At 36.2% G+C, this 14,853-nt stretch overlaps 1 protein-coding gene across 1 annotated transcript in view; it reads left to right on the top strand.

Annotated features, from left to right (window-relative positions):
- LOC150096439 (rab-like protein 3) overlaps positions 1 to 14,853 on the top strand; it is a 145,720-nt gene that overhangs the window by 120,631 nt on the left and 10,236 nt on the right. The gene's annotated exons all lie outside the window — the stretch shown is intronic.

Below are 14,853 nucleotides of genomic sequence, written 5' to 3'. Positions count from 1 at the left end.
TTCACCAGAACACCTTTGTTATCTTTCCTTATATCATTAATATTCATCACTTCATTTTCCCACTTTCTACGTGGGAAAATGAAGTGATTTTCCACTTGCATTTCTTGCACTCCCACACAAAACATTTATGACAAAAACTTTCTCTCTCTCTCCCTCTCCCTCCATTCTCGTTTTTGTCACATAATCCATTCATTCTTGGTAGTGAACACATAGACCATACACTACATTGTGCAAAATCTCTCATGCTAAACTCAGTGAACAAAGAAACTTTGGCCGCCATTTTCCTTGTATGCATTGATGTCACGAATAAAAACTCTTTTAAATTATTAATTATAATGAAGAGCCAAAGGCTCTTTTAAATGATACTCTGTATTAATTTTCACAAACACACTCACATACTCAACATTATGGTCTAAAATAAGTAAGATATAACCAAACAAATTACCAATATTACTGATATTCACTAAAATAAAATACTTATTTGTAGGACATGTGCAACACAGCTTGTGATATGAGCTATACTAGCACCATCTCTACTTTGTTAATAGAGCATAGTATATACTGTAAGGAACTAATCATTTCATGCTGTTTATTATGAAACAGTTATTTTATGAAATAATTGTTTTGTGGAAGTAATTTTGTTCTCAAAGATTTTATTGAAGAGGAAAAATGAATGGTCTGATGATAATTAGGCAATATAAAAAAGAAATTCTGCCATATTCTTTTCTAGGCTGATGCAATATTTGTGTGCAATAATTGATAGTGACATTTTCCGTAGACATGGCTGATGATGTGTTATTTTATATTTTTTATTTTGTTTTATTTTATTTATTTTTTCTCTTCAGATAAAATATATGTATATATATTTCAGAATGGAAGTTTCTATTATTTTGTCCTGCCATTAACAACAAACTAATGACATGATAAAGGAACTATAAATATAAATTCATACTGTATATATTTAGTCTTTATCTCTATTTAAAATTACAGCTACATTTTTTGTGCTACTGGCTCTGAGAACAAGCTATGAATATGAGTTAATCTGGTTAAGGGTTCTTCTGAGTGGGAAGGATTATCACATCTCTTATGGTGATAATTGGTGGTTAGCACTTCTTATCCATCCATATTGAAACGCTTAGGTGGTGTTTAGTGTTTCATGAAGCTCAGGGACCTTCACAACACCTTTTTTTAGCCGATGGCTACAGCTTGTGTAAAATAGATGAAATGCTACATGCCCCATCCCTCCTGCCACAACACATTGCAGAAAAGCTATTTTAATCCCATATATTAAGGTAACATCAGAAAAGATAACCTAAACTTCTCAATAAATATGATCTCCATGCCACTTTTAAACCGCTCTTGTAGCTAAGCTACCTTCATCCATCCTACTAAAGATTTATTTCATCCTCTTGCACATTTTGGAGTGGATAAAGTTCCTTGTGCCTGTAGTTTGGCCTACAGAAGAGAGAGAGACACTGGTAGATCAATTAACATTTGCTATCCATAATCATCATTATGGCAAATGAGGACTAGCAGATCATTCTTTGGATAGTCCTTCACATAGGATTAAATGGAGGAATACATCAGTTTTACACAGAAGTTGCTATAGGTTCAAAATATTATTTTTAGAATTGGCATCTACTATAAAGCACTCTTCCAAACTCAACAAGTTTGCATTAATTTGGAAGACAGTTAGTCATTCTGAGACCACATATATCCTGACTTCTCCAAATTAACTTTATAGTTATCCTAATGTCCTAATATGGTGCCCACATAGGGCACCATATTAGGACATTAGTTGTAAATTGAATTGGTTCTAATGATTTAATGTAGTGCTTGTGTGCTTATCACAGTTATAATTTGTGCTCTGAAGATTCTGGAGTGGAAAACCAATGAAATAGTAAGTTCAATAAATTAATTATTTTTTCTTCTCTTGGTGTTGTTTATACCATGAAGCATTATTGTGAACATCTTATCCATGTTTCTCTAAATCTGTCATATGCTTTTGTGTCGTCCATATCTTGGTGGATGCAAAAATTTGTCAAAGCCAGTAGGGTGGATAAGCCTTCAAGATGTTAATATTCTGCAGATATCTCTATTATACTAATTTTCATAGAATAGGAACATAAGAGGTATGTATCAAGGAACTAAAACCAATAAAGAGAGGAATAATGGGAACTCGGGTCAAGATTTAAGGAATTAGTGGAATTAAATGGACAAGAATGGGTCACTTTGATACTGAAGACTTCAGGATTTAATTGCTTTGGACATGAGCATTTTAGAAGAAATGGAATGCATTTTGTTTAGAAGAGATTATGAAAAATACATCTTAGGATGCAACCCAGTGTATGACAGAATAATCCAAATTGGAATACAGGTATATGGGAGATAAAGAAGAATGAGTATCAGTGAAAAACTTGGATAGGATTGAGAATTGAAGCTGGAGAAAGGATGTTGGAATTTTGTGTTATGAACAATTTTTTTATTGCAAACATTTTCAACAAAAAAGATTGTGTACATGGACTCCACCATTGACAAATACAGAAATCAGGTAGATTATATTGTTGGCAACAATGTGGAGAAGGTACTATCAGAAACAGTACCTACTGCACACTGGAATGGATGATCAATTACTTCTTCTTCCTTTCCAGGCGTATAGGCCAAGTGGCCTGTTCCGGACTCAATTCCATCTTTTTAAGGGTCTTCCTCTGTATCGACTACCTTTTGGGTGGTAATTTAGAATTTGTTTAGGTATTCTGCTTCTATTCATTCTTAGTATGTGTTCTTCCCATTTTTCTCTATAGCAAATAACTGTTTCATTTAGGGAGGTTGTAATTCCAAGTTTTTTTCTGATTTCGCTGCTTTTCATTTTGTCCATTATTGTGACTCCTGCAGTTCGGTGCAGAAATTTTATTTCGGATGGTCAATTACTGATTACTGAAATTAAAGGTCAAGAAGAAATTGTTATTATTAAGTAGATCACACATTGACTACTGTGCACAGCTTTAGTCACCTGGTCTTCAAAAGGATGAAGGTATGTTGGAAAGAGTCCAGAGACGAATTTACAGAGGCTAGCGGATATGAGGAAGGGGGGGGGGGTGATATGATAGAGACCTACAAATTAGTAAGGGATTATGGGATCAATGTTGAAGTTTTACAGAAAACGGAAGGAGATCAGGGAAGAACCAGAGGTTATCCCTGGGAGCTGTATAAGGAGGGTGTGAACAGGGGAGGAGAAGCAGGTTTTTTTTGCATGCAGAGTTGTGAATGATTGGAATGCCCTGTGTGAGAGGATGGTGTCTGCAGAGAATTTGACTGTGTTTAAGGCACAGTATGATGACAAAAGGACACCTCCTAGATGAATTTTTGACTCTACTATGTCTTAGGGTAATAATAATAATATTATCACTCATATAGCATATATGCAAAATACTTGGTCACATGTTCTAGGCAAATATTTAAGAATGCTGTTGATCACAATGGAGTCAGTAATGTCGATTCTCAATTGCTAATAGTTGATCACAATGGAGAAAAACAAAACCGGTTTCTCAAAAGGTGAGCTATCCCAGATGTTTAATCAGTGGGAAAATAACTCTCGTTGCTTGTGGTCCTAAGAGAGTTTCAGGAATGAGATCGCTGTCATCTGAGAAGGCTTGTATGGACAAACAGAACTTCATATGTGCAGTGATTGGCCAAAGCATTTAATGATGGCTGTTCCTGACCCATATCCCACTGAACTATGTGCCGGGAATTGAATAGGATTGACACTGGAAGTTGCATTTCTATAAGGAAATTGCTGATTTCTGCAAAGTTTCTAATTCAGTGACTGGTATATGTAGTTGATATATTTAATGAGCAGTTATAAAGATCTTTCATCCTTGTGACATTATGGAGAGTTTGAGAATAGTAAACAATAAGGAAAGATTCTAATAATATAGAAACCAGCACGATTCAAGATATATCGATGGGATGCTGCATACTCTATGGGAGGAGTTATACTGGAGGAAGTAGGGGAGACAAGAGATCTGGGGTTGATGATTGATAGAAACCTGAAGTTTAGGGGACATATTGCAAAGGTGGTGAAGGTAACACAGAGGATTGCTGCAATTATGAGAAGGACACTGACCTGCAGAGATAAGAGGGTTATCATTCCTTTGTATAAGTCTCTGATCAGACCTCACTTGGACTATTGTTCTCAGATTTGGTCCCTAGGATTTGAAGGGGATAAATTAACTGTGGAAAGGATACAAAGATGGATGACAAAGATGGTTTCAGGACTGTACAAGGATAGTTATGAGGATCGGCTGAGGGAATGTGGACTGCAGAGTTTGGTAGATAGAAGAAGAAGGAGAGGTGATATGATTGAGACTTTTAAACTGTTGAAAGGTGGTTACAGGGTTGACACTGGGGAGTTCTTTCACTTGGTTGAATAGCGAGAAGGAGTGATGACAAGAGGCCATCCCTGGAAGTTCCGAAAGGAAACTGTGAGCAAGAGGGTGAGGAGTAGTTTCTTTGCGTGGAGGGCGGTTGAGCCATGGAATGCATTGCCTGATGGAGTGGTGAGTGCGAGAACGGTCAATGAGTTTAAGGAGTAGTATGATAGACTTTGTGTTTCTTAGGGAGGACCTCCCCTCAGTGAGTATTGACAGACTTTGTGTTCTTAGGAATTACCTCCCACGATGAGTCCTTTGACTCCATGGAGGCCTGAATAATAATAATAATAATAATATACGAAAAATATGGAAAGAATACTACCAAACACTATTCCAAAGAAACAAAACTTGGGATTCATCAAATAGCAAAGAAAAAGAAAAAGCACCTGCTATCCTAAAAGATGAGCTACTTAAATCAATAAACCAAATAAAAACATCCAAAACTCCTGGAATTGATCAAATTCCCACTGAACTCTGGAAACGGATACCAGGAAACCACAAAATATTTAGTGAAACTTTTTAACTAAATACCTAAGGATTGGAAAACTGGGATCATCCATAAAATCAGCCCATCCATAAAAAAGGTGACAAACAAAAGTGTAAAAACGATCACCCTTTTAAATTATAGCTACAAGATATTTGTTTAAATTATACAAAACTGCATTCATAAATTAATGGAAGAAATTGTCGAGGAGGAACATGCTGGTTTCAGAGTCATACAATTGATCAAATCTTCACACTTAATACTATAGCAGAAATGTGCTGGGAACACAATCTACCACTGTACTGCATTGACTTTAAACAAGCCTTTGATTCCATAGACAGAGACAAACTGATCAGCATCCTAAACTCTAAATCAATAGAACTCCGAGTTGTTGACCTTAATTTCAAACTTTTACAAAGACACAAAGCACTCTTCAAATTTAATAATATAAAAACAGAAGAATTTAAGATAGAAAAAGGAGTCGTGCAGGGCTACCCACTTTCACCGCACTTATTCAACATATACCTAGAGGAAATATGGAAGGAAATCTCCAGTGAACCAGGGATAAATATAAATGGAAGAAACATCACCCACATCATATACGCAGATGATATAGTAATCCTGGCAGTATCCAAGCTACAATTAGAAAAAACAGTCCATCTTTTAAATGAAGCATGTAAAAACATTGAAATGAGGATCAACAGCAGTGAGACCAAAATAATGAAAAAAACAGGGAGAAGCAGAAAACATCTCAATAACTCTTGAGAACCAAACCCTAGAACAAGTAAAATCCTTTGTCTCCTTAGGAAGCACCATTATACAATTTAGACAGCACTGAAACAGTAAAACACAGAATTAACATTGGATGATTGAACATGAATAAACTAAACAAAATATGGAACAATAACAAACTCTCAAAACATATTAAAATCAAACTATTCAAAGCCATGATCATCCTTACAGCAACATATGAAAGTGAGTCATTGCAATTCTACTCAAAATAAGTGCATTCGAGGGGGAAGTGCCTAAGAAAATAAACAAAACACACTGGATTGAACATAAAACCACAGAACAAAGTAAAGCAGGATCTTAACTACCAGACAACGTTACAGACATTATTCTTCAGCAACAGTTCTGTTGGTTCGGCCATGTCCAGAGAATGCCTACTCACAGACTTCCAAAAATCATACTAAATGGAAGAACAGGAAAACAGCATCCACCTGGAAGACCAAGAAACAGTTGGATCATATCCTTGAAAGAAAGAGGCAAATTCCCCAAATTCATTACTATGTTTGAGAAGACTAGAAGTAGAATCATTTGGAGAAGATTGTACAAAGGGACCTCAACCCGTCACCAGATGGATGAAAAGAAAATGATGATGAGGAGGAGAGACTGACTGTGAGTAAGCAAGCGTATATGTGTAATTTAGTAAACTAGATGTTAATAAGGCTGTAAGACTTCATGATGATGTAGATCCTTGGCATATTTGTTTAATATGAGTCTTACATTGGATCAGGTTCTAAAGGAGTGGAAGGAAGGCAAGGATTGTGCTGCTTCTTAAGGGAGGTGACAGAACTCAAGTATTAAATTATAGGCCTATTTGTGTGTCAGTTTTTGTGGTTCAAGTGTTGAAGAGGCAGGTGAGAACCAGGATCCAGAATTAGGTTGACAACAGTGGCATTATCTTTGATGGACAGCATCGATTTGCTAAAGGGATGTCATGTTTTAGCAATCTACTTATTACAATAAGGTGGGCTTCATTGGACATAGGAGATGAATACACAGTAGTATACTTATATTTTGCAAAGACTTTTGATAGATTATTACATGATAAGTTTATAGTTAAATTATAGCGGATGAGTTTCGATATTAGATTATTACATTGAATTGGAGATTTGCTATCTGATAGATACAACAAGTTGTGTATGAGGAGACAGTATCCCAAAAAAGGAAAGTTGTAGTGGTGTGCCTCAGGGGTCTGTTTTAAGCCGATTGCTGTTTAATCTGTATGTTAATGATATTGTGTTGGATTTGAATGGGGATATTTGGTTATTTGCAGATGATGCAAAGTTGGGAATTTCTGTGAGGAGTAGAGCAGATGTTGTGGCCTTACTGGAATAGACTTAGTGAATGAGACCAGGAGTGGGGATGCAAATTCAGTGTTGAAAAATGTAAGGATTTAAAATTTAGGAAACAAGATGGGATGCAGGGTTTACACTTAGTGGGGATATACTGTTAGAGTTTGAGGAAATAAGAGATCTTGGGATGATGGTGGATAAGGATTTAAAATTTATTTGATGCATTGTCAAAATTGGGAGGACAGTGCAACAAATTCTGGTAATCATGTGGAGGACACTGACTTGTAGAAGTAAAGAGATTCTGGTTTCATTGTATAAGGCCTTGATTAGGCCATATATGAACTGCTGTGCAGAGATGTGGTCACTGGTTTTCAAATGTATTAAATGATATTGGAAATGGTCCAGAGGCAATGGACTAAGGTAATTTCTGGTTCTCTGGAATGTTGAGTATGAATAAAGATTGAAAAGATGCAATTTACAGAGTCTATGGGTAGAGAATAGAGATACAAGTGGTAAAGGGTTGTTATAGGATTCATATTGAAGAAGCTGTCCATAAACTGGTGGGAGATGGGTGGAGAACAAGTGGTCATCCCTAAAAACTGTATAAGGAGGGTGTAAGCAAGGAAGTGAAAAGCAGGTTTTCTGCTTGGATAGTTGTGAATGATTGGCATGCATTGCCTGAGAGTGTGGTGTCTCCAGAGAATTTGAACAAATTTAAAGCATGGAATGATGAACTGTGTGTATGATAAAGTCACCTCCTGCGATAAGCCTTTGACCCCATGGTGGTCTTGGGATAATAATAATTACACTGGCCAACAAAAAAAAAAATTTTTCTGCTGATTATGATCTGACACTTGTTTTTTACTAATTTGGGTGCGCCGATTTCAAATATCAAACCCATTTTTCTCTATCATGTCAGGTTTTTTCCTCTATGGCATTTTCTTTTTGCTAATTTGTAAGTTTTTGATAGTTTTAAGGAGGCAGTACTATTTAGAGGATCAAAAAAAATCGATTTTTTAATATTATTTTCTGAAAGTATGTACTTTTAAAAATCTGTTCCTAACTTTTTATCAAGAAATTCGAAAAATTCCCGAAGTTATAGCCTATCATTCAAAGCAGTGCGCAGATCAGAATCGGAGCGCTCACCACTCTTGCTTGTTAGTAAACGAATAAATGCGTAAGAACCTGCAACGGCACGTACTGGCGCTTTGAATGCGAGAGAGGCCGATAACCGACCTAATACATTTAGGTGATGAAAAGTAGGCAATGACAACTGCCTAAAACAAATGAATGCTATATGCGTCATAGCGGACAAAGAATGATCGAAATTAGTCAATCGTTAATCGATCGTGAAAGTATGATGAGCGCTTATAACGTTTCAATAAAGTCTCTGGTGTAGGGGTGACTGAAACAAAAAAGACCAAAACTGGGGAGATCTTTCTGAGCAATAAATACAAAATGTTATATTCAGGCAATAACAATCAAGGAAAAGAAGGAGTAGCCATAGTATTCAACACAAAATACGAGGCTAATCTTCTTGAATGGCAGTCAGTCTCAAGTAGAGTAATGTGGCCAAATATGAGAATGGGGAACTGGACAATGAGACTTATTTGTGCCTATGGTCCCACAGAAGGTTCTACTAAGGTAGAAGTGGAGGAATTTTTTGAGGCTTTAGAAAAAGCAACTGACACAATGAAAAAGGAAAAGTTGGTCCTTGTTGGGGATCTAAATAGTAGAGTAGGAAATGATTGTGAGACATACAAAAATATTTTGGGAAAATTTGGAGAAAAGACCAAAGCTAATAATAATGGCAAATATCTGTTGGATTTCTGCTCAGGACATGGACTGGTTATTACTAACACCATGTTCCAACATAAAAATGTGCACAAATTCACATGGAGAGAAGAGGCTAGGAATAAGAAAAGTCTCATTGACTATGTTATTGTTGATAGTGATGTTTTCTCCCTGGTGCAGGACACCAGAGTGTACAGAGGATTTGAAATTGGAAGTGATCACTATTTAGTCTTGAGCAGGATAAAATTGAATTTCATATTGAAAAGAATTACATGTAAGAAAGTTTTAAAGCGAATAAAAGTTGAGCAGCTCTCAGATGTAAACTGTAGACTAAAATACAGAAATATTATTGAAAAGAAAATGAAAGAGTTTGAGAACAGGAATCAAACCTTGGAGATTCAGTGGCAAACTCTGAAGGAAACATTGATTGATTCTGCCAGAGAGGCATGTGGTGACGTTGTGTGCAAAGATAAAAAAATCAGAACTCCCTGGTGGACACAGGAAGTTAAAGAGGCAGTGAAGGAAAAGAAGAAAGCATATCAAAAGTTCCTGGCAAATAAGTCAGCTTTTACTCTTACAGAATACAGAGACAAATGTAAGAAAGCTAAACAGTGTGTAAAACTAGCTAAACAAAAGTCATGGGAGGACTTTGGCAAGAATATAGAAAATAAATATCAAGGTGGCAAAATATTCTGGAGGTTGTTGAAGAAGCTTAGGAATGGAGGAAAGAGTGCTGTAAAAGGAATTAGAGATGATAAAGGTGAAATGAAAACAGGAGAAAAAGATATCCTTGAAGTATGGAGTAATTACTTTGAAAAACTGCTAAATGAAACAAGCAGTGATGACAGCACAGTGATAAAAAACACTGACCAGGCATGCAGTCAGGAATACATATCCATACTTGAAGTAGAAAAAGCCATCAAAGGCTTGAAATGTGGAAAGGCAGCAGGAGTAGATGATATTCGACCAGAAATGCTGAAGTATGGTGGTATAAGAGTCTTACAGTGGCTGCACTGCATAGTTCAGAAAGCCTGGACAGAGGGACGAATTCCCGATGATTGGAGTAGAGCTCTCATAGTACCCATATATAAAAAGGGAAATAAAACTGAATGTGAGAATTACAGAGGTATTTCCTTACTGAGTGTTCCTGGCAAGATCTATGCAAGTATACTTGAGAAACGGTTGAGAAGAATTGTGGAAGAAAAGCTTGGTGAAGAACAAGCTGGATTCAGGCCAAATAGAGGCTGTCAGGATCAGATCTTCACTTTGCGACAAATAGTCGAGAAAGCATGGGAATATAACAAAGATCTGTATTTAAGTTTTGTCGATTTGGAAAAGGCATATGACAAGGTGCCAAGAGAGAAGCTATTCAATACGTTGCAGTTATATGGTGTCAATGGGGCATTATATCAAGCAATACTTAGTCTTTATTTGAGTTGTGAGTCAGCAGTTAGAATTGAAGGAAGTACAGGAAGATGGTTTAATGTTAAATCTGGTGTGAGACAAGGATGTACATTATCCCCTCTGTTATTCATTATCTATATGGATCATATTATGAAGGAATGTGGTATTAAACCTGATATCAAAATTGGAGATGTTAATGTCAGCTCTTTGCTTTATGCGGATGATGTTATACTTCTAAATAAATCCTCTACAAGTCTGCAAGATTCTCTGACTAAATTGAACAGCTGTTGTGATAGATATGGTATGAAGGTCAGCAATAAAAAGACAAAGACAATGAAAATAGGCAGAATCATTGAAAATGTCAACTGTGTTGTGAATGGAGAACCTGTGGAACAAGTAAAACATTTCAGCTACTTAGGCCCAATTTTTACTGAAGATGGTAAACTAAATATAGAAATAGACAACAGAATCAGCAAAGCTGGTATCGTGGGAAGTCAATTGAATAAATTCATATGGAATAAGAAAGAAATTAGTCGGAACACTAAATTAGCTGTATACAAGACTGTGTTCAAACCAATTTTAACTTATGGATCTGAGAGCTGGGTCAGAAGTAAAACACTTGACCGAAGACTAGAGACCGCAGATATGAGAGTCCTGAGAAAGATTAGAGGCGTGAACAGATGGCATCAATGGCAATATCATATTAAAAATGAGGATATTAGGAAAGAACTTGACATTGTCAGCATCCAGGAATGCGTTAGCAGAGCAAATCTCAGATGGTATGGTCACTTAAATAGAATGGGAGAGGAAAGATTAGCAAAACAAGTGTTCTCTGCCAGGTTGGCAGGAAAACGACCCAGAGGAAGACCAAGATATAGGTGGATTGATACGGTACAAAGTGCCTTAGACGATAGAAATATAAGATCTGATAATGTTGGAGTCTTGACAAGTAACAGACTGATTTGGAGGAAAATTGTAGATAGGAAGTTAGTAATGATGTAATTTTTTCATGTAGTACTGTCATATCCTGTACACCCCTTGAGGGTACATGGCAGGAATTTGATGATGATGATGATGATGGTGTTTTTTGTCATGTTAATTGCATGTTAGTCGGCAGTGAAGAAAATACATCATGTCTACTACTCAAAAATGTGTGAATAGCGTACATTCCTTCTGCTACATTTGTGTCAGCTTTACTGTTCCCAGTCAAATGACAAATATCACTGATTTCTTTAAGAAAGTGTACTTTGCATACTTTGACGTAAAACTTGCAGATCAGGACGATTCATTGGCTCCAAATAAAGTGTGTAAGTCATGTGTAGAAAATTTACTACAGTGGAGCAAGGGAAAATGCCAAAAATTAGCTTTTGGCATTCCAGTGATTTGGCATGAACCGAAAAATCACGTTGATGATTGCTATTTTTGTTTAGTTCAGACTTCTGGTTATAATAAGAAGAATAAGAAAAAAATTGTGTATCCAAATCTCGACTCAGCAATTCAGCCAGTTGCTCATTCCAATGAAATAGCCGTGGCAATTTATAAAGAACTTCCTTTACTTGAGAACGAGCATGATCGGGATATTGAGGAGCAAGACCCAGATATTGATTTAGACAATGAAAATTTAATTTCTAGTTCTGGACTGCAACATTTTACTCAAGTGGAATTGAATGACTTAGTAAGAGATTTGGGCCTATCAAAGGAATCATTGGAATTGTTAGCTTCAAGATTAAATGAAAAAAACTTACTGGAGCAAGATACGAATATAACTTTTTATCGTAGCAGGGAAAGTAATCTTGTGCAATATTTTAAACACGAGTGTGGGTTTGTTTACTGTAACAATGTGTCAGGTTTACTAACTGAAATGAATGTTGTACAATATCATCCAAATGAGTGGTGTTTATCTATCGACAGTTCAAGCAGAAGTCTCAAGTGTGTCTTACTACACAATGGGAATGTATATGGCTCAATTCCTATTGGCTATTCAGTCCACTTAAAGGAAACATATGAGGACATTAAAAAAGGTTCTGAAGTTATTAAAATATACAGACCATAACTGGATCATCTGTGTGGATCTTAAAATGGTGAACTTTTTACTTGGCTTTCAAAGAGGATATACAAAGTTTCCGTGTTTTCTATGCTTCTGGGATAGTCGAGCTAGAAACCAACACTGGAGTCAGAAACATTGGCCTCTTAGAATATCCTTAAATGTTGGAGAACAGAATGTTATAAATCAACCTTTAATCGACAGAGAAAAAATCATTTTTCCTCCTCTACACATCAAAATAGGTCTTATGAAGCAGTATGTTAAAGCTTTAGATTTACAAGGTGACTGTTTCCAATACATATGTGAAAAAATTCCATGACTCAGTTATGAAAAAATTAAAGGCGGTGTATTTGAAGGACCGCAAATTAGAACCTTAATGAGAGACACAAATTTCATCAACTCTATGAACGAAATTGAGAGAGGCCTGGGCTTCATTTACGATGGTTGCGAATAATTTTCTTGGAAACAAAAAAGCGTGCAATTACAAAGATCTAGTGGAAACAATGCTTGAAAATTTCTAGCGCCTAGGTTGCAACATGAGCATAAAGCTTCATTTCCTACACAGTCATCTTCATAAATTTCCTGAGAATTTAGGTGCTGTAAGCGATGAACATGGCGAAAGATTTCATCAAAACTTAAGAACTATGGAAGATCAGTACCAAGGAAGATGGGATTCTCACATGATGGCCGACTGTTGGAGTATTCAAGGGGATTGCCAAAACAGAACACACAGCAGAAATTACTACAAACAAAAATTTATTCCCTGAAACTCGTGTAAGTAAAATTGTTATTTTTTTATGAATATTCTTGTAATTTTTAATGAATATTGTTAGGTAGTTATGTATCTAATTATCGGCCTCTCTCGCATTCAAAGCGCCAGTACATGCTGTTGCAGGTTCTTACGCATTTATTCATTTACTAACAAGAAAGAGCGGTGAGCACTCCGATTCTGATCTGCGCACCGCTTTGAATAATAGGCTATATCTTTGGGAATTTTTCAAATTTCTTGATAAAAAGTTAGGATCAGATTTTTAAAAGTACATACTTTCAGAAAATAATATTAAAAAAACGATTTTTTTTGATCCTCTAAATAGTACTGCCTCCTTAAAACTATCAAAAACTAACAAAGTAGCAAAAAGAAAATGCCATAGAGGAAAAACCTGTCGTGATAGAGAAAAATGGGTTTGATATTTGAAATCAGCACACCCAAATTAGTAAAAAACAAGTCTCACATAAAAGGCAGCAAAAATTGTATTGGACTGTGTTATTATTATTAGTAGTAATATCTATATATTTGGTCTTTAATAAAATTAGCTTAATCCTTTAGCCAAGTGTGAGCAAACAAAGTTTGCACCTGAAAGTATCTTCAGGACTGGGTTAAGGTGGTACAACATCAGGGCAACTCGTTGCAAAGGTGGAGCAAGCTACCAATACTCCTATCTCAGTATCTCCTATAATGCAAAACGCATCTCCTTGCAGATATGTCTAATGTTATGCATTAAGGGAAGGGCCACTACCCAGACTAGTTTCGACCTTTATTGAAGTCTCTTCAGTGGGAGCCAGGCCCAAGTAGAGATACCAGGCAGAAGCATTAGCAGGTCATCTCTACCTATAGGAGTTGCCAAATGGTGTGCCACCCTTTTTTAATAAATTACTCTCGATTTAGAGAAAGATGTTGAAAGTTTATTTTTCACTTGGTTAGAGTATAGTAAAATTAGTTTAATCCTTTATCCAAGTGTGAGCAAACAAAGTTTGTGCCTGAAAGTATCTTCAGGTCTTTGTTTTTACATTAATTTTGTTCTGGAAGTTATCTTGTCTTCAGTTTCTTGAAACTTCTGCAAGTTAAACTTTTGTACTGTTTCGTGTCTTTCTTAAGATTCTGCACATATATTTAATTTTGACCACATAATCTGATTCATAACAAGTTGTTTCTCTATGTGATCTTATATCTATAATACTTGACTATCTTTTATGTATAAGCACACAATAAAATTTTACTTACCTGATGGTCATGGCTGACATCTTGCCTGTAATCACATTAACATGTATAGGAACATACAAAACTTGACAAAAGCAGTTTCAACACAAAATAAGAAATTCAACCTGAATATTCATGTCACTAAACAGTAATCAAAAATGATACTTATTATTACCCCAAGACCTCATGGAGTCAAAGACTCATCTGGAAGGTACTTTTATCACACACACATAGCTCATCATACCGTGTCTTAAACACACTCAAACTCCTTGCAGACACCACTCCAATCATTTACAACTCTGCATGGAAAAACTGCTTCTCACTCCCTTACTCACACCCTCCTTATACAGTTTCCAGGGATGACCTCTGGTTCTCCCATTTTTTGTAGAACTTCTCCAACACCGATCCTATAACAACCTTTTACTAACTTGCAGGTCTTTATCATATCTTTCCTCTTCCTCCTGTCTACCAGACTCTGCAAATTACATCTTCTCAATTTTTCCTCATACTCGACATTCCAGAGGTTAGAAACTACCTTAGTCAGTCGCCTTTGGAACCTTTCCAACATCTCTTCATCCTTCTGAAAACCAGGTGACAAAATCTGGGCACACTAGTCCATGTGTGGCCTAATCAAAGCC

Source organism: Typopeltis vanoorti, chromosome 19, assembly GCF_054136105.1.
Source record: "Typopeltis vanoorti isolate ZY-2024b chromosome 19, IOZ_Tvanoo_1.0, whole genome shotgun sequence".
Taxonomy (NCBI): Eukaryota; Metazoa; Arthropoda; class Arachnida; order Uropygi; family Thelyphonidae; genus Typopeltis; species Typopeltis vanoorti.
Note: the sequence above shows the minus strand (reverse complement) of the source record. Positions and strands in the feature narration are given on the sequence as shown.